At 36.0% G+C, this 19,957-nt stretch overlaps 1 long non-coding RNA gene across 1 annotated transcript; it reads right to left on the bottom strand.

Moving 5' to 3' along the window:
• Nucleotides 1-1,043: 1,043 nt before the first annotated feature.
• On the bottom strand, nucleotides 1,044-13,492 carry LOC139797292 (uncharacterized). Its single transcript, XR_011726396.1, has 4 exons — nucleotides 13,379-13,492; nucleotides 7,965-8,180; nucleotides 3,232-3,367; nucleotides 1,044-1,182 (listed from the first exon to the last, which is right to left on the bottom strand). It is a non-coding gene; the product is annotated as an uncharacterized lncRNA (long non-coding RNA).
• Between the last annotated feature and the right edge of the window lie 6,465 nt (nucleotides 13,493-19,957).

The following is a 19,957-nucleotide window of genomic DNA, read 5'->3' as shown; positions in this document are numbered from 1 at the left end:
ACACTTGAAATTATTTACTCAAAAGCTTCATCTTCCTTTTTCTTTGTCCCCTAAATCTGTCTTTTAATAAAAGTTGTTTTACTTAAGCTAAGAAGCCAAATCTTCTGTTCCACCCTGAGCTGGCACCAAAGCAGAGACTAAAGCAAATGTATCTGATGTCCTCATTCCAGCAGTGTAGGTGGAGTTCCTCCCAACAGGGTGTTCAGCCAAAGGGACTGGTGTGGCACAGGCTGTTTGGTGCTGTGAGCCCTACAAGGAGCAAAGCAACAAACTGAGTGAGATTCTCCCATCCCTTCCCCACTTCAGAGATGCCTCAGTGTCTGCACAAAAGCAGTGAGTGAAAGGTCTGTCTGCTTGAAATCTGTACAACTGACTGTTCTGTGAGTACTGAAGCCTATCTGACTGTAGGGAGAGCATACAGGAAATCACCATTTAGGATTGTTGAAAGGCTTAATTAGGTAAACAAACAGCTCTTTGCTGTAAGCTTATAGCCAGCAGTGCACTTAGCCCAGATTTCTTCATTTCAGAAATGTGGTTTAAAACCAAGCACACACAATGCCCCTGTTTACAGTTTCATTGTCATACAAGATTTAAAGCTAAGATAGACAGCACAAAAAACTTCAACTGAGGGCAAAAGAATACACTTGCTATTTGATATTGCTATTAAAGGCCTTGCTACACTAAGAGTTGCCACTGCCCTATACCTTTAAATTATTTCCAAATGGGAGGCGATGTAGTGCAGAACAGACAGAAATACAGCTAGAAATCTTAGCTTAATTAATAATCAATAATTAATATTTAACAATAGTTATTAATTAATAATAATTTCAGTTCTGTTTAACTGTGATACATTAGTTATAACTGGAATAAGCTATGACTATTTCTGTTCTTTTTTATATACTTTTAAGTTGCATAAATAATTTTAGTATATATTGCTACCAAAACAGCAAATAAGTGCTGGTAAGTACACTGCACTTTTTATTTCTGTTTTGAAATCTTTTATTAATTATTCTTTATATAATAGTAGTGAGAATTCATACCTTACTTCCTATGTGAAAACACGGAAAAATGGAATAAGCAGTTTTACCAGGGGTGATGCTGAGATGTAGCCTTGTCCCACTGATGGATTAAAGTTGTGCTCAGGACATGGAATGATGGAAAAACCTCAGCCATTTGGCAGTTCTGTAGAGAAAAAAAAGAATTTAATAATACAAAAAATATGTGAATTATTACTTAATATTATATAAATCATAAATTATTATAATACTCTATAAAATATAAATTTTTTTAAATCCCTATATTTATATTTCTGAAAGTATGGGACACTGAAAGTATGAGACTAAATAGACAGCATAATAAATGACACAGAATCACAGAATGTTAGGGGTTTGAAGGGACCTTGAAAGATCATTGAGTTCAACTCAGAGCAGGATCACCTAAAAGTAGTTCACACAGGATCCTTTCCCACTTTGTACATTCACACTTCTCTCTCTACAGTGCTGCCCTTTCAGCTGCTTTCTGCAATTGCCAGAGCTTAAATAGGTGACAAATCTTCAAAAAAAACCACAAAAACAAACAAAAAACCCACCCAAAAAAGTAAAGACTACAGGGTTTAAGAGATATATGGGGTGGTGTTTTGGAAACAAAGAACATAATATAAAGGAGCATATAATTCATTACACACAGAGCTCCAGAGACAGCAGAGGGTGAGGTCTATTTTAACACGTGATACTTCTACAACAGTAATCAATGAATGAAGCAGAAGAGTTATTTCCCTCTCACTTCATCCTTAAATACCTTGATCATTCTTTTCAGAAGCCAGACTAAACTGTAACAAGAGCCTGACTGGAAGTTCAGAGCTGACAGCCCCTGTTTATAATTATCCAATTATTATCTGTCATCCCACAGCTGTATATTTTGAATAACTTTCAAAATATGCTGCCAAATGAAGAATTTAGATTCATCCACATGGAGTTCATGCTTCATTTGAGACAAATAACATATATGGTTGCTTTTTGGATTCAATTTTGTCACTACTCAAAAATAAAAAATGTGCACACTAAGTCGTAAAGTTATTTGCAGCTATAATTCCTAACAGCTATTTCAGTTTTCTTCCCTTCTAAACAAAAACAGTTACAAAGGGAAAATACCTTCTGATTAATGCTAACTCACATCAAGCTTCATACATTGCTTTATGTCAATCTGACAAAATACAAATCCAGAAAAATCATAACCTCTAAAGCATGTTTTCTAATAAAGTGTATACACATCATTGTTAATTCCTGATTTAAGACAACCTTTTCTGGAATATTTTTCTGGAAACTCATGTTCCATAATTGATGACAAACCAAAAATGGTTTGAAGCTGCCAGCAAGCTATGGCTAGGGTTTAGGCCAGAGTTTAGGAATGAATCTTAAAGTTCTACAGCAAATGTACACGTAAGGATTGCAAAAATTATGGAAGTGGGATACAAATATGTATTTGCTTTGCTCCTTACCCTGATGAGAGGGTAGGGAAATGAAACCTGACACATGAGTGTCTGTAGCAGAGAAACTGCTTCTGAAGATCCTCTGTGCACCAGGTAGGGATCACCACCAAACTGGTGGTGTCATTGATGCTGTGCCTTAAAGTCTGAGATCAGCAGGGGTGTTCCTGCTGAAAGGGAGCAGTCATGGACTGTTGCTCCATGGCAGTAGATTTCCATATAAATATATAAGGAAACAAAGCAATGAGTGAGTAGGGAACAGCAAACTTGTAATGTGACAGTAAGAGTATTACAATTATTACAAGAGTATTACAATTAACAGAAAGACCTCGAGTTTTGTTATTTTAAATACAACAATAAACATGATAATAAAAAACATGGGTGGGTGTATTGGATATAAATTAGACGAAAAAAGCAGAATAAACTATTTTATGCCTATTTATATAAATTTGCTACAGGAAGCTTTACAATCAGAGGATTTTTCCCTTTCATACCACATACTTACAAACTTAGAGAAATGATAATGTCTTTGTCCCCTAAGTTCCACTGAATGTAAGACTCTAAATGTCAATGGAGAGCTAACACAACTACTTAGTCACACTTTTTACTTAGCTAACCTTGAATATGAGCCAAATACGTGCATTTGACAGAGCTCAAAAGCACATTTGGCTGGGTTTCCCGGAAGGATCTGTGCCTGTAGATCCCACAGCACAGTGTCCATAGCCCAGTTTGTTTCTGTTACTCACAAGGGATGCCAGGAGCTGTCTTCAAGCACTGGCTCCTTCCATCCCATTTCAGGCAGATGATGACAGGAGTTTTCTTGTTCAAGGGTCTCTTTCAGTACTCTGTGGGCAGATACAGTCACCATGGATACTTCAGAATCTGCAAGAACAAAATTCTCAGCACAAAGGCTCAGATTAGATGACTTGAAAAAGCTGATTAAAATTGTATGACTGTTCTCTGATTTGTAATATGGAACAGTGACACCTCCATGTTTTTCATATGTACAACTATATTACAAAAAGGCATTTCCATTTGACAGAACCAGGTTCCTCTTGATCCAGCTACAAGAATTGAGAAAGTTAGAATATCAATTTATTCTTAATCTTCACAGCAAATACCTAATTCAATTTCAAATAATTTCAAGGTTCAGACTCTAACAGTTCTTTCCAGTACTGGTCTGTATTTGCTTTGAGGTATAAGAAATCTTTCCTTTTCTTTTTGAAAAGGGAACATGACAGAAACTATTTTTCATCTTCATTTAAAGCTAATCACCTCTTTTAAAAAATTATTATTTTTCTCCACAGAGACTTGTTTTTAATAGTCACAAATGCTGTAAATACCTTGGTCTAGGTGTAATTAAAAAGCTGATTAGAATGATCTGTAATTGAAATATAAGAAATCCTTAATGAAGAAAGTTGAATCAGGAAGCTTTCACAGCAATAAGGAAAATACTGAAAGCAAAAAAAAAAAAAAAAAAAAAAAACGTTAAGACTGGGTGTCTGGAAATGTGGGTTTTTTGCAGACAGTAACTGAACTACATAGAGTTATGTTATTTAATTATTTAAAAGGAAAATATTTTTTTAAAAAGCCATGTAAAGTGGCTTTTTAGCAACAAGAACACACAAAGTGAAAAAATACTTTTAATGTAAGTTCAAGCAAAATTTTTAAGTTTTACACCTTGCTCTCCTTCAGCACCTTGGCAGCAACCTCTACTGGCACTGACATTGTTGTGTTTGTTTTTTTTTTAATTCCTAATAAAATCCTCTCCTTATTTCTAAGTGCTCAGCAAATCCCATCACCCAGTGGCAAGGTGCTTCCACCTGCCACCAGCCATCTCCAAAGTTCCTGAGGACTGGAGGTAATACAGCTCCAGCTTAGCATCCCATTCCCAACCCTGCCAGCTGCTCATGGACTGCAGGAGGAGCACACTGGGACAGTCACCAGCCCTCACCCATCCTGTTTTAGTAGAGGCACCTTTGGCACAGGAATGAAGGAAGAAAAGTCTTGGAGAGTCTCAAACTCACACCCAGTTCCTCAGTAAAGTTCTGGCACTGGGAAATAGCTGGCATTGCTCCCTCCCACAAGTAAGAATTCACTGAGCTGGCTGCACTCTCCCTGCTGGGCTGTGGAATCTCTGGCCTCCTCCTCAAGTCACTCCCTATTTATGTCTTTTTAATATTGTTGAAACAAATTAATGAAGAAGGAATCCCCATCAATTTCCCCACGCAGAGGCAGCTGCAAGTTGAAAGCCAGACATCTAAGAATGTTTCCAATGTTTCTAATCCAGCAGAAGCATAAAATAATAAATTTATCTCAACAGTATGAACACTCTGGGCACCAATGGCAAAACTGCATATACATAAAGACAATACCAGCATGCAAAGCCTATGGAGAAGATAACTGTAGAGATATGATCTGCAAGCAGTGATTTAAGAACTCCAAAAGGAATCTCTTCTGTCACTGCAAAGAGCTATACTTTCGAATACAGAAATATGGCATAGCCTCCTATTTACAAACATTATCTACTTTCCAGGCATACAACTGCAGATGAGAGGAAAAGCTGAAAGGAGCCTGAGGCTTCTTCCATCAGCATGAGTGGGCACAGACCAGGTGGTCAAGAGAGAGAGGACAGGGCAGCTGCATTATAAATGCTTTAATTTCTTTTCTGTATCTCTCCCGGCCCTTTCTTTTATTCACAACATAATATCATCTGGCTTTAACTATAGTAATTCTACAAGATGAACTTCTTGGCCACCCATCCCTGTCCCCTACAATAGGTGCCAAGATAAAGAAACCATTCCTGTTTCTGTTAGCACAATACTTACAGCTGAAGACATATATTGAAGAGTTTAATTACTATCTCCTGTTTCTAGACTAGATAAGAAAGTTCCTATAGACTTAGGTAAAGCAGTTTAAATAAGATGTCCAGACCAACATAACTGCACAATCATTTTATAAGTTAAAAATACTTTCTTTTTTTATGCCTCCTTTCCTCACAGCTGAAAAGAGCAGTATATGAGTATAATGAGAATGAGAAGTCTAGCAGAGTTTCACTCTGATCTGTATCCATGTTCTAAAGGACTAGCACAGCTTCAGGTTAAATACATGTGGATGTAGATTATCTAAAAAATCATAAAGTTTCCCCTTCATGCTTTGACCTAACCCTTGAATTAATATTGACACAACATTCACAACAGCAGTATCTATTTGATCTAACTACAGCACTTCATTTTGGCATGTTCCATTCACCAACTTAACAACCACTGTGAGACCACAGATTTCAAACAATGTGCTCAGATGCATTTGATCAATTCACCCTGTAGTCTGTGTATTAATCTTAACTTTCCTGTAGGTTCTGAACCTATTTTTATCTGAAGCCCTGTGCATTACTTTCAGAGAATGTATTTGAAATAGCCCAAGAGCTTTTCATCAGCAGCATGCAGTAAAAACATCAGATATTAAAAGTGACAACAGGAATGTGTTCTCTAATCAAGGGCATGATAATTGGCTGTGCATATTGATGGACAGGCTGTGTGATTAGCTAGATACACTTAATCATATTTTTCTTCAAGTTGCAAATCAGTAACATTTGCTGAAGAAACAATGAAGTAACATTTCACTGAAGAAAGTGAGTTACCACAAAGGGAGAGAACATGCTCCAAAATTCATTAAAATAAACAATGAAAAATCAAATCACCTGTGTTTTCAGAAAACTTTTCCAGGTATATTGTGTTATGTTTCCAGGCCCACAATGAACTGAAAGATGTGATGTATAAAATCACTGTATGTACATCTGGCTTCAGTGTGCAACTGGAAAGAACAGAGCAGTATCTGAAAAAAATGTGTTTCACTGTTGCTAAGATTAGAAGGGGTTTATCTTTGCTGTCTCGTTGTAGTCATCTTCAGAATACTGTAGTGAATCTCCTTTTCTGGATCCAATGTGCCTCTGAACAGTCCAGACAGCACACTGCCATTTGAGAATTACAGGTCTAAGATTGCACTTCACTGAGTAAGAGAGATATTTACATCTAAAGGATGAGCCTGGCAAATATTATTGTTTCATCATCTTCATATTCTATTTTTGAAACAACAAAGCTAGGGAATATACTAAAGATACATTAAATATGATCCAGGATAGTCTTCTGCAGAATGCAGAAAAATGCCAAACAGACTTTTTCTGATGTACAATATTGCCTTTCAGTATAAATCTCTGTTTAAAAACTGAGAGCTAGAGATCCTATCAGCAACAAATAAACAGTGTGAGCAGCATGTTCCCACTTCAGTGATGACAGAAAGCACAAATCAGAAAAAAGCCTATCTTGTTTCTACCCACTTGCTTTGAACCTGTGATTTTATTTTTGCAAGCTCTCTTCATCAGCTGTAAATCATGGCCCTATGATAGGGAATAACAATATAATAACCCCTCTGATTCCATGTTATTAAAACTATTCTGCTTTACCTTAAGATTCAAGGTCAATTCATCTTCAGATTGATCCTTTAAGTCTATCTTGGCTCTGGCCTAAGAACCAAGATGTTATTTTCAATATCTATTGTATTTTTTAAGAAGACTTCTCTTTTCAAAAGCCATCAGCAAATGCTTCAGGCACTGGCAGTTTACAGCAACAGCTATTACAGACTGGTCATAACAGAACTCCCCTTGTGGACACTGTTCCTCCAGAATAATAAGAGGGTTGTGGATTTTTCTTCTCAATTTGTTTTAGTCATGTTGGAAGAAAACATTTTAACCATAAATAATTTTTCTGGAATATCTACTCTGGCAAATTTCCAAGCAAAATCATTCCGTCAGTAGCTACTGGGAAAGCAAAACATAAGACTCTCCAAGACTCCAGGTCATATTTTCATCTATAAATCAGCATCCTCTATATTAGGCCCATGAAGAATGTTTGTTTAGCAATTTTGTGCTAAAAGTTATTGTTCTTGTCCAGTTGCCACATGACTCCATTACTGGTATGGCCAACCAGTCAGCAGTAAAAATATACTGCACTAGCTTATCATTTTTCTAGACAATAAAAGTGAAGATATCTGGGCTTGATGTAAGACACAATAAAATAATGTTGCAGAAAGTTCGCATTAAAGGCTTTAATACCTGTCTCACCAAAAATCTGTATGTGTCTGTGTGTGTATTTTAAAAATGCACAAAAGCCCAGAAATTGCTACCAGCGTTTGCAAGAGCATTAAAGAAGGCTACAGACTGAAGCCAATTCCCTTGTAACTTTGGCTTTATTACTGTGCAACTTTTCTGAACTCACTGTACATCAGTGAATCTGACATCAGAATCTTCACCCAAGAGGCAGTCTACTTGGAGACAAAGAAACAAACCCATTCTTTTCTCAATTTAGGTCATATTCATTCAATGCAGTTCTCTGAAACAGGAGCTGAATGCACCAGTCAGCAACCTTTCAATCAGCAAGAGGCTTTGAGTAATCAAATCTTGAAATTTTCAAGACTGCCTTACCTGTGCAAACTGCTGGTGTATGATGCTTTGCCAGGCTACATCCAAACCAGAGAAATCTGCCATAGAAGAAGGTGGTATAAATATGCCAGGGTCACACACCTTGGTGGGAATCAGTGCCCTTCACATGGAACAGGATGCAGAACTGCTGCTGGTTGTTCATTTTGCTGCTGGGGCCTCCATCAGAGATGGTTTGTTAGCACATAGGTGATCAGGTAACTGAGTAACAATAAAACAAATATTAAAGATTAAACTCCATTTAAATTGTGCCAAATAAAATACAGTAACTAAATTTCCCTCTGAGAAATTAAACCATTTACTCTTATTCTTTTAGAACTTACTTACTGCATGACAGTTTCTGAAAATTGGGGAAACTGTGAGGTAAAGAATTGTTCCCTTTTAGAACAAGTTGAAGTTATCCGCTAAAGAATGATTTTACTGGAATAGAAGGTCATAATTTTTAAGAGATTATGATAAAATATGGAACACAAAATCAAATATGTATGCTCACCAAAAAAAGCCCCAGAACACTAACGTTAAATTCTAAAATGCTACCTTTTCCCATATTCCCTTCTCTCTGGTCTTTTGTCATTGAAGCCAGCATACCTTGGGTTTAGTTTTCCCTGACATTTTCCTTTAGTCAGTGTGTACTATGATTTCAGACTTGGTAGATTAAAGCTATTCTAATCACAGATGTTTTGATTACTGGTGCAGATCCCTGATTTTAAATCCCTGATTGCAACATAGATCAATCTTATAAATAAAACAGCCCCATCTAATGTTCAGATCTGCTCTAAATGCCAACTTCTACTTTCCTACTGGGTGTTTTCTCCAGGTTCTAGAGCTGCCTTTCAAAGGCTCTGAGTAGATTTGTTTTCCTCAACTCCCTTTAAACACACTACTTGAGCTTATGGATGGGTCTGTAACAGCAGTGTGGAATGAACTGTGAAGAATTGTGCCTGAGTAGTTTGTGTTACTGCCCCCAGCTCTCTAAAGCTGACTGTCCTCTTCCCCAAGCATTGGCTTCCTAGCAGTGAAACCCCATTATCAGATTTTTCCTCCTGTTCCAGGTACTCACTTGATATAACAAGGAATATCTACTGTGTGGGTTAATCCCTTCTAGTGGGTATCCTGCCCCAGTCCTACAGAAAAGCAATGAAAGCTTCATAGTTTTCTCAGGTATTTTATTATGCATTATGCAGTACTGGCAATTAAGCAGTTTATTTAATTGGATCTGTTTCTGGTACTAAGGAAGATTCAAATCTCCTCACTGGCTTTAAACAAACACTCCCACAAGTTATACAGTACTCTGAATCTAATAGAGTTAACACACAGTGATATGCATGTAACACCCTTCATGAGATAATAGCAAACTATCTTAATGTCTTTAATAACATTTTGGGAGTTTCTCACTGTGATAATAGTTTGAGATTTTATAAAAAAAAAACAAACTTGCATACAGCTTTTGTATTTTAGCAAAAATAAGACAAATTCTGATGTCAGTCAAAGCAAACATGTTCTGGGCTTTGTGCTTTTAGCCAGTGCACTTAAATCTTTCAGCAATTTCAGGTTTATGTTTAATTTTCAAATCATGCTTTTGTATTTAAAACACTCATCTGTCTACTCTTGGAACGGAATTTGCCAGGATAATTTTTTTTCCTTTCAGACAGTTTCAAACAATGTGGCTCTTCAGTGACTCCAGAATTTTACCCAGCCCAGCCCAATTAGATTACAAATATTTTTTCTTTATCTGACCACAACAGCCCTAAGATGTGTTGGTGTCAGCAATGCATGAGCTGCAAAACTCCAGTTTCAGTTTTAGCAGGACTGTGCCAGTATTCTTCTTGGAAAGGTCTCCAAACAGCTGAGGTTTACACTTGTTGTCCCAGTAACAAAACTATTCAGAATAGTCACTGAGACCCTGGTTCAGTTCTCATTGCACTGCAGAGCAGCAGTTTCAGATTGCTGATTCATGCAGTCAGCTGAGGCAGAAGTGTCTCCAGAAAGGCACCTTCCAAAGGAAGAGACAAGCCTGGCAGCTGAGGCAGACAGGACACTTACTGTAACCTACTTATAAATCCTTGTGCAGTCCTCTCATTCCCAAGATTATTATAACCAGCATCATAAAGTAAAGTATCATTTAGGCATAGGCTTACATTCCTGTTTCTTTCCAATGTTGTTCTGAGACTAAAGGATGATTTTCTCTTTCCTCGTTTATGGTTTTAGCAAAATCCTTCTACTGTTACATTTCCCTTGTGGTCAGCAGCGTATCTGAAGTGCTGAGAAGTAAAACTGCAGCCTGCTGCAATGGAGAATCCAAAGTCCTGCAAGTCTGTACTCTGTTTCTTTAAATTAATACAGAAAAGTGCCATTGGAAAATTATCTTGGAAAGAGCTATCTTTCATATTATAATCTTTAAAAGAAGTGATAATCTTCCCTTTCCTAGGTATATCTTTAATTATTTGGGGTCTTTTCATACAAGCCCCACGGCATGTTTTTGTTTTCTCCTACAACAAAGTATATACTTGTGTTTCTCTCTATATATCCCTGAAATAATAAATATCCAGCCATGGACACAGGAGAGCTTGGTTCTGCTTACAGCTTTCCTCATGTGACCTGCAGAATGGACATAAGAGTACCTAACAAATGTTGCTGAACACACAAGAGAAGCCCATTGGAGAAGCTGTGTATTCTTAGTCATGAAAAAGCCCCACATGGTCCTTATGCTTTGAATTAATATTAAAAAAACCTGAGTTCTTTCAACTCCATCACTATGAGATGAGCTTCTCTGTCCTACTAGTCCTGGAGGTTAGGTAGTTGTGTGTTGAAGCCATGCATAGTAATACTAAAAGTGGAGTGAAGATGACTGTTTAACAAAAATGAAAATACAGATTGATTTGACACTGTTTTTTGGTTTTGTTTTTTCAACCCATAATCTGGATAATTATTTTTTGTGAATTTATATATGACATATAGAAAGTAAAACCTGACAAAAAAATAAATACAAAAAAATACCCACAGACATCACAATCTTTCTCCAAGCTAGATGTCCTCTTAAGAGACTTCTGCTGCTTGACATGTGTTTTTCTGAATTTGCCCTTATATTACTGTTTTCCTTCTCACTGATAGCAAGAGTGTGAATTTTGAATGACTGTGGCTCTGAATGTTCTCCAGTTTTTATCATTATCTTAATTCTTAAAATGCATTCACAGCAATCTTAAGAGCAATCTTGCCATTAAGCAATCTTAATGGCACACTGCCATTTCAGCAATCCAAATTTAGTATTTGACAAAAAGCAACAGAAGCCTTGAGGACACTGTGGTCCCCAGGCTAGAGATTTTCTGATCACTCAATCAGGATGAGAGGGTACAAGACCAAAAGATGACTGCCAGCTACTTTGCCTGGAAACAGTATCACTACCTACACTTGAATGATATGTGTTAGAAGATAGAATTCTTTATTCTTCTTCCTCTGTGACAGATAAACCTCCTCGGGTGAATCATGCTGCATGTAACATACTGTGGCATTGAAAACAAGAAGCTGCATATATATGTTTTCTTACATGAAATTCATGTGCATTTTGTTGCAAGTGTTTAAAAAAGGATCACTGATAATTGAATTACTGTGCTTCCTTATTGAAGTCACTTCCTGATAAGCAGAAAAGCTAATATTTTAAAATAAATAAATGAGAGAGCTTCAATAACTCAGTTATTTTGGCTGGTCACAACTAGTACAGTATTATTCTGGCTAAGTCAACACGTGTTATTACTTTACTCCTAAAATGTACATAAAAGCCAACTAAAAAACGTTGAGTTGTAGAATTCCAATTTATACATTAAAAAAGGGAAAAACAATTCCAGCAAACCACTATCTGAGATATTAACCTTCAACCTGAGCCTCTGTTTTTATTTTCCTCCCCAAAGTGAAATCCTACTCGTCAGACAGTAACAAAGTGTAATTTCATAAAATATAGTTAAAATAAATGCACATATAATTTTCATTCCCCCAGACCCTCACAACTTCCATCTGAAAGTCAAAATGAAATAAAGATAAGTGTATTCCCACAGACTTTCAAAACCAGGCTAAATGATGCTGTGTCTAGAATGTTTTGCTAACTAGTGCTGAATAGGTGTGTAGGACTCTTTAACATACCTGAAAGGGAACATGCAAACTTCAAACACCTCAAAAAGCTTTTTGGAAGTTCTACTAAGCCATTCCTGATGTTTTATAAGAAGCAGTTCCCATCCCCAATAAACTACTTTCATGTTCTGCCATTATGTCAATGAACCTTTGTAGTCATTCTTTGGCTTCTACAAGAAACTAAAGTAGAGGAAATAGCTTGCTGTTCTGCTTTTTTTTTTTTTTTTTTTTTTTTTCCACTATTATAGTAACTAGTTTTTCAATGCCATGACCTTAATTTGGAGCACTGGGTTGGATTTTAAAAGTGCTAATTGAATACAGAGCAACTAAAAGCTCAAAACCCTCAAAAGTTCTGCTGCAAAAGATCATTCTGTGCATAGTAGAGTTCTTTGCTACCCAAATAGGACCAATATCACTCTTTATAAACTATCAGTCCTTTATGGGAATATTCTTAAATTAATTTTAAAATGTCTGTGGCAACTGGAGATGATAGATAGTCAAGTGGAAGGAGTAAGATTTACAACTGTTTTTCCTCAAATCTACTACCTTCTTGGCTCTCTCCATCCTCTGTGGGAAGCAGTAGCTCCTGCTGAGGAAAGGCAAAGTGCCCTTTCTATGTATAGCCCTGTCACTGTGGCACAAATGAGCCCTGATTATGCAGCTAAAACTACTATAGAGTTTTAAAGCTTTAACAAGTGGCAAGATTTTGTAATGAAGTACTTAAGAAGGGTATCCACGTGAGTAGAATGCTCCACAGAGGGGGAGTAATAACAGTAATAATAGCTTTCTAATCAAATCACAATATAATTGCTAAGCATATTTCATAGCTGTATTCTAAAATGTTGGAATTCCTCACTGTGTAAATGTAGGGCTCCATTAGCAAGAATACAAACATTGCAGGAGCCTGTCCACAACATCATGCACAGAGATCAGACTGCAGTGAAGTAGAAGTCACCAGTCACCCAAGCCCTCAACTTATTATTGCTCAAGGAAATGGTAAAATAGCTGTTTTTCCAAAAAAATATTCCCTAGTAAACAAGAGTTTTCCTGAACTAATAAACTAATACCCCATGAAGGAGCTGGTTCAAAAAGGTAGCATCAAAAGTTATAGGCAAAAAAACTATTTTAAAATCTAAAATATTCATTCTATTGGGCACAGTGTTATCAAACTGTGCTTGGAAACACCAACACTGGGTTTGGTATTGGAAACTGAATTATGAAAGAGGCAGCAGTATCCAGATTCAAATTTGTAAGTATTTTCCTAAAGTAGCACTTACTTCTGATGATGGAAGCAGGAGGCATTGCATGTAGACACATCTCCAATGTTCACACCAACTTCAGGTTATTCTCAGCTGATTTGTACAGGATTTAATTCAGTTTTTATGGTGATAACCTGTGGAGAATTTGTAATGGTTAAAGGAATAGTGTCAGTAGAGCTGAAGAGACATATGATAAGCATGTTAGAATACTGCAAAATAATAAAGCATATTTAGAAAATGTAAGGCAATGAACAAAACCACTGACAGATTTACAGATCTCTGTAGAAAGCATTTCCTACCTAACCAGATTCAAAATTGGTAAAAATTTCACTGTGAATGAAACTGTGTGGTATTGCCAGTTATCACAGAATCATAGAATGGTTTGGGTTGGAAGGAACCTAAAAGATCATCCAGTGCCAACCCCCCTGCACGGGCAGGAACACCTCCCACTAGACCAGGTTGCTTAAGACCCCGTCCAACCTGGCATTGAAATTGCCAGTTATGAGACAGGAGGTTAAAAAACCTGACAGTGAATACCAACAACCTGCATTACTGGCATCCAAGATGCCAAGGGAATTGTAGAACAAAGCAAATTAAAATACTGTGTCACTAACACTGCTGCACAGCAAAGTGATCTTGCTTACATATATTTCTTTCTCATCTCAGTTTCAGATCACACTAAGTGTCCTCCACAAACCCTCTGAATTCAAAGCTGAAGATTTAAGAAGTGCAGACTGTTTTATTTCAACTTTTAAATGATTTTTTAATTTCAGTTGAAAGTACAGGGTGTAGAGTTCTGTTTATGGAATGGAATGTAATACCTGATATCATTAATAGTCTAGCACACCACTGTGTCACTGTTTACTGTGGCTAAGGAAAAGAACCAACTCAATAAATATACAAACACCCAATGGCAATTTTCAAAATCAAAATGACAACTACCTGCCATATCTGACTTACACTGAGACTATTTCTAGAGATTATACACATGTGCCTGAATGAAAAAATAATTGCAAAGTAGTAATGAGCAAGAATAATTATTGAGCATTTCTTCTATTTGCTCCTCTTTTCTTGTCTTTACCCTCTTGCTTCTGAGGGCAAAAGTTCACAAACATGGGGCTGTCCCATCTGTTTGCAAGATGACTGTTACCACTTGTGCTCTCAGCAACTTCAGTTTACAAATATTTGGCTGCAGGAAGAGATGATGTGCTTTTCATTGTTAGGGTTTTTTCACCCAGAATGAACTCTCACACAGAGCTGCTACTAACCCCACCTTAATAGTGATAATCGGTGCTTAAATGAGTAGATCATTATTTATTTTCACCATTTTTTCACATTCTGTAGTATTCAAAACATGCTCTAGGGATCTGGAGAGATGCTGACGTTACACTGCAGGTTTTAGAGCTTTCTAAGAAAACAAACAAGAAAAATCCAAAAGCCAACAAACCACACATGCACAAAAACTCAAAAAAAACAAAAAAACCCAAAACAAACAAACAAACAAAAAAAGACAAAACAGCCACCCACAAGCCAAACTGAAAAAAAAACCCAAACCAATTCTAATCAACACCTTAACTTAAGGTGTACTCAAGTTAACAGTAACTAGTTAATAATTTGCCTTAGGGTAAAGCCTGTAGGTGTGCTACCCAGATATATTTTAGAAGTGTCATTTGAGGGGTTAAAAAGAAGTGAGAAGGATCCTGTCTGACTGACAGAGCTGGTAAAAGACCTCACTGGCAAGGTTTAGCACAAAATGAACAAGGGTGGCTGGGGCAGCCAGGCTAACCTAGCTATGGGTTTATGTAGCCAGTGCCTTGCAAAGCCTCTGAAACCAACAGAGACCTCTGAGATGGTCAAGTAATTTTAAATAGAGAGTCCTAAAAACCTCATCTCTGTTAGAAATGTAGACAGACAGTTATTGAATTTCATGGTGGAACATGTAAACATGAGGATATTTAAGAAGAGATATTGTTCATTTCTTCCACATTTAGTGAAAATATCTTTCAGTGCAGAAATTCTCACGATGTTTATAAACACCAGGATATGAATCACATCAAAATAGCTTCTTTGGTATACAATGTCAGTGCAAAAATAGTTTGCTTTGAAATGCTCAGGAAAGTGCCTTTAAAAGCTTTGGATCAAATTTACTATCAGCTGATCTTTCCAACTGAAACGTTGAAAGGTCAGAGTTTGTGCCTCTACATCAATCCACTTATATTTGCATGCTGATTCCAAGGGATTGGATTCTGATTGGATGTAGTGCTCAATGTGTCATAAGACATTCAATATAAGCATGGAATATTTCTGTAAAAGAATGATAAAGAACTGTCCACATAACTCTGAGATTCAAAACCATGTCCCTTGTGGATTTAACTATTGAACATTCACATGCTCAGTGACTTTATGAGAAGCTTTATGTGCCATTTAAAGTTCTCAGCTCACTTTTTGACAAAAAAACAGTAGAGTTTCCTAAATGGACTTTTTAGCAACTGATTCCAGATTTTTAAATGTCAAGTATTTTAGGTTAATTTTTCCCAAGGTATATGTCTAATTGAGCAAAATTCATAGTGGATTCTCATTTGCTCTCCTACTTAAGCAGGAAAATATAACTTTTTGTTTTATCATCTATTTCTTTTAAATTTTAACCTGGAGCACTTTGATTTTGTGATGTAATTATGCTCTATCAGCCAATACCTGTATTTCAGAAAGCATCGGACTCAAGTTTTCTGCCATTTATTCAGGTCATCTGAACATAATCTTCCAGCATCTGATAATTTCCAAGTTGTTCTTCAGAATTCATTTTCAAATAAGCTTGATGTCAAAGATTATACCAACTGAAAGCCAGCTGTAAAGAAATTGAGAAGACAGGAAGGCTGTGAAAAAAAATATGATTACTAAACTATCATTTCACTATTTGCTTTACCAGTAGAATTGTTATATCAACAACATGTACTTCTCAAACTTTGCAATTTAACCTTGGGACAAATCTCTCCATGTCAGAAGCATTTTTATTTTGTTCAAACAGTGCCTGTTTGCTGAAGATGAAATCTGTAATGCCTCAATATTTTGTTCCAGGAACCAGATAATACTTATGTATTTAGAAATTCAAAATTGTCTGACATACCACTCTCAAGAAAAAGAGATCCTTTTCACTGATTTTTCTGAGTATTCTCCTGTTTTTATTAAGCAAGAAATTTCCCCAATCAAAGAAAATGTGGGGTTTTTTTCTGATACCAATCAAGGAAGGATTTATAATCTTAGTTGATAAACGATCCAGTAAATAAAAATATAAGTACAAGATGAACAAGAGAGGTATTAAAAAATAATAGAGAACCTCATGCACTCTTACCAAGACATGTCATATATTAATATACATATACAAGTTAACTGTTTAGTTACCACAGCTATAGGGAGAATAGGACTCATCTGAGTCATTATCAGGATAGCTGATAAAAATGCCTTAAAATGCTAGATGGAGCACAAGATGGCTTACCCCAATGGTATATAGGAGAATGCAGTTAAAGATGATCTCATGCTTTGATAGTGGACACAGCATTGTGCTCTGAAATACACAAAAATGTACAATAGTTTATCTCTTGTATGGTTGTTTATCTTACCAATGTCAGACATATTAATACATCAGAAGGAGAAAATTGCCAGCAACATTTGCAAAAATCAAAGAATTAATCATGGATTAGGGTTCTAAATTATAGGCAGAAAGATTTCGTTTGGATAATTCATCAAATTGGGAATTTTATCAGAAAGAAAAAGGGTACCAGTTCAACTTCTCTCATTTTTCACCTTTTACTAAATAAATCATTTACATTCCTTTTTATTTTTCCATATTATGAGATCATTTCCAAAGCTGAAAATAACTTGGCAGTTCTACAAACGTTCCTCTGTTATCTTAACATTTCCGTGTTTACTTATTACATGCATTAGGTTTTTGAACAGTGGTTTCCCAGCAAATTAGTAAAAGCTTGTGAAGTTCTTTAAATGGAAGAAAAGAGAGCTTCCTGGTCACCCACCCTGCAAGCCAAAGGCCCAATTTTGGAACTCTATTGAGCCCATCCTTAATATTATTCATCTTATTGACTCCAGCAACAAAGTTATTCACTGAAGCGATTACTCACCAGTAAGGAAAAAGATTTAAAAATTAGGTATAAAATGCTGAAGATCAAAAAATGTGACCTACTACTAAGAAAAAGGAGAAGATGAAATTCAAGCAAAGGCAAATCTATCCTTTTATTTGTATAGTTATCAAGCATGGTTATTAATGAAACATTGTCAAGATGAGCAGGAAAATGTGCCATAGCTTTTAAAAATAGAAATTTACTCAGTTGCTTAAATAACTTCTTTTGACCTACTCTTTTGCAATTCATTTACCTTTTAAACCTTTTCTTTACAATCCTGATGTATACAGTAACTGTTACAAGAGGTTCATAATAGAACTTCAGTAAAGCTATCCAGATATATAAATGGTTTCCTCCAAGGAAAGCTGATTATCTCTGATCACAAAAAACTCAGCTTCTTTAACAACAACTCCTCACTTCTTTCTGCTATAATCTATAATACCTTGATTAAATCTCAGTGATTTTCACTTCTAAGAAATGTACAGGGTTCTCAGAATATTATCCCTTAGAAAGGTATAAATTTCACCTGTTGCCTGTGTTCCTCTTCACAAAAATAATGAAGAGTTTCCATAAATGTATGAATCCTCTATTTCATCATGAAAGAAGGACCATATCCGGGGTCTTCAATAAATGTATTTTAAGATGCTCTATATACTTCAGTCAAAACACTTCACTTCTCAGCTCAGTACAAGATGTTTTGGTAGTGGCAAGAGTTTATGATGTCATCTCACTGGTTGGGCTTTCAGCTACAAAAATGAAACCAGGAGTGCTTGGAAGCCACTGAGCAATTTATGGAAGTCACAAAAATATGCTACAGTGAAGGCACACAGTCAATTAGGAATTAGACAATTGTGAAAATATCAACTTCAGTAAAAACATGGTTTTGGCATCTACTTGAATGGGTTATGGTTAAAACTTTATTGAACTGTGAAGAGGGACAGAAACTTCACACTTTTGCTTCATCAATATTAGTAATCATCTCTGGAGAGATTTCAGACACAGTGGACCTCTGAAATTCTTCTTGAATTAGAATGTATTTCCAGCTCCCTTGAAATGTCTAAAACATTTTTGGCTGTAGTTTTTAACAAACTCTCAGACTGAGGCAGACATCTAAAAAAAGAAAATAAATCCCCAGGTCAGAGTGTTATAAAATTATAAACAGCAAAAAATGCAAAGTTTCACAGAGTTATCCAGAAACTTTAATAATTACTTCTATCTAGCCTTCCTAAACTTTAAATTTACCTATGATTTTATCTTGCAATGAAAACATACATGTACTGTTTGTAAGAAATTATTTTTTCTAAGACTTAAAAAGAAAAAAAAAAAAAAAAGCTAGAGTAGAAAAAATCTATTTTTAACAAAGGAAACAAATAAAGCAGAGACCAGAGGCATACACTGGATGAAAAAGAAAAGAAAAATGCAAAGCAGATATTTAAAATTGCCAATTTTATCTACTCAAAAGATTAATATTAAAGGCATAGTTGGGCAAAAAAAGAAAAAATAAAAAATAACAGAACACACATACCTGTAAGTTTCTTTACTTATTTTTACCATTTTCAGGTCATATAAATAAACACAAGGTTTTAATGAATTTAAGTCTAATCAGTGAAAGCACATAATACTGAACAGCAGAAAAAGCCTTTTCAAGAAAGAGCTGGTGAGACAGAGGAGAAATTTGCCTTACACAGGAACTTCATAAAAATTCAACTACTACAAATAGCTTTCTACTATGGTTTAAATTCTGTATGGTCTGAATGAATGAGGGAGGGTTCCCAACTAGTAGCACTCTGCCTAATGCCATTAGGAACATCACAGAGTAGGTTTGCTAAATACCCTTTATACCTCTTTGTCAAATAAATATCTTACATCTTCCCTCCCCAGTGCATGAGGACAAAGTGGCCACCACAACAAGGACTCAGTTTTAACAACTTATCTTGTCCCTCCTGCTGGCTGGTTGAGAACTCTGTTGCACATCTACTTTTTCTTTGGTTCCACAACCAAATATCCAACTAAACACTGAGAAAACCTGCTGTTCTAGGATGACTTTTCTCAAGGGATGGCCAGAAGTATGACTTCAGTAGATTGTTTCATTGTGGTGACACTAAATAACAGAAAAATCTCTTTCCTCTTCAGTTTCATCATGGTGCAACTAAAAGCTTTGGAGTAATATATAAAATCCATTTATTATGTTCAAAGTTGTACTCACCAATGCAACATAAAAAGCTCTGTCAGTGGTGCTTGGCTGAGAACAGATGATGAGCCCGACTTCTAGGAAAAAAAAACCAAACAAAAAAAAAATCCCAAAAACCACAACGTTCAACAGATTTAGGTATAGTGAGTACTATGAACTTCTTTAAATATTCAAGTACATTGAAAACTCAGTTTTCTACCCATAATCTTGGCATGTTTAAGCATTAATTTAATGCCTAGCTTGTTCAGTGCTGTTTGTTTTGATTTGTTTTGA

Source organism: Heliangelus exortis, chromosome 6, assembly GCF_036169615.1.
Source record: "Heliangelus exortis chromosome 6, bHelExo1.hap1, whole genome shotgun sequence".
Lineage (NCBI taxonomy): Eukaryota > Metazoa > Chordata > Aves > Apodiformes > Trochilidae > Heliangelus > Heliangelus exortis.
This window is presented reverse-complemented; position numbering and strand designations above follow the sequence as displayed.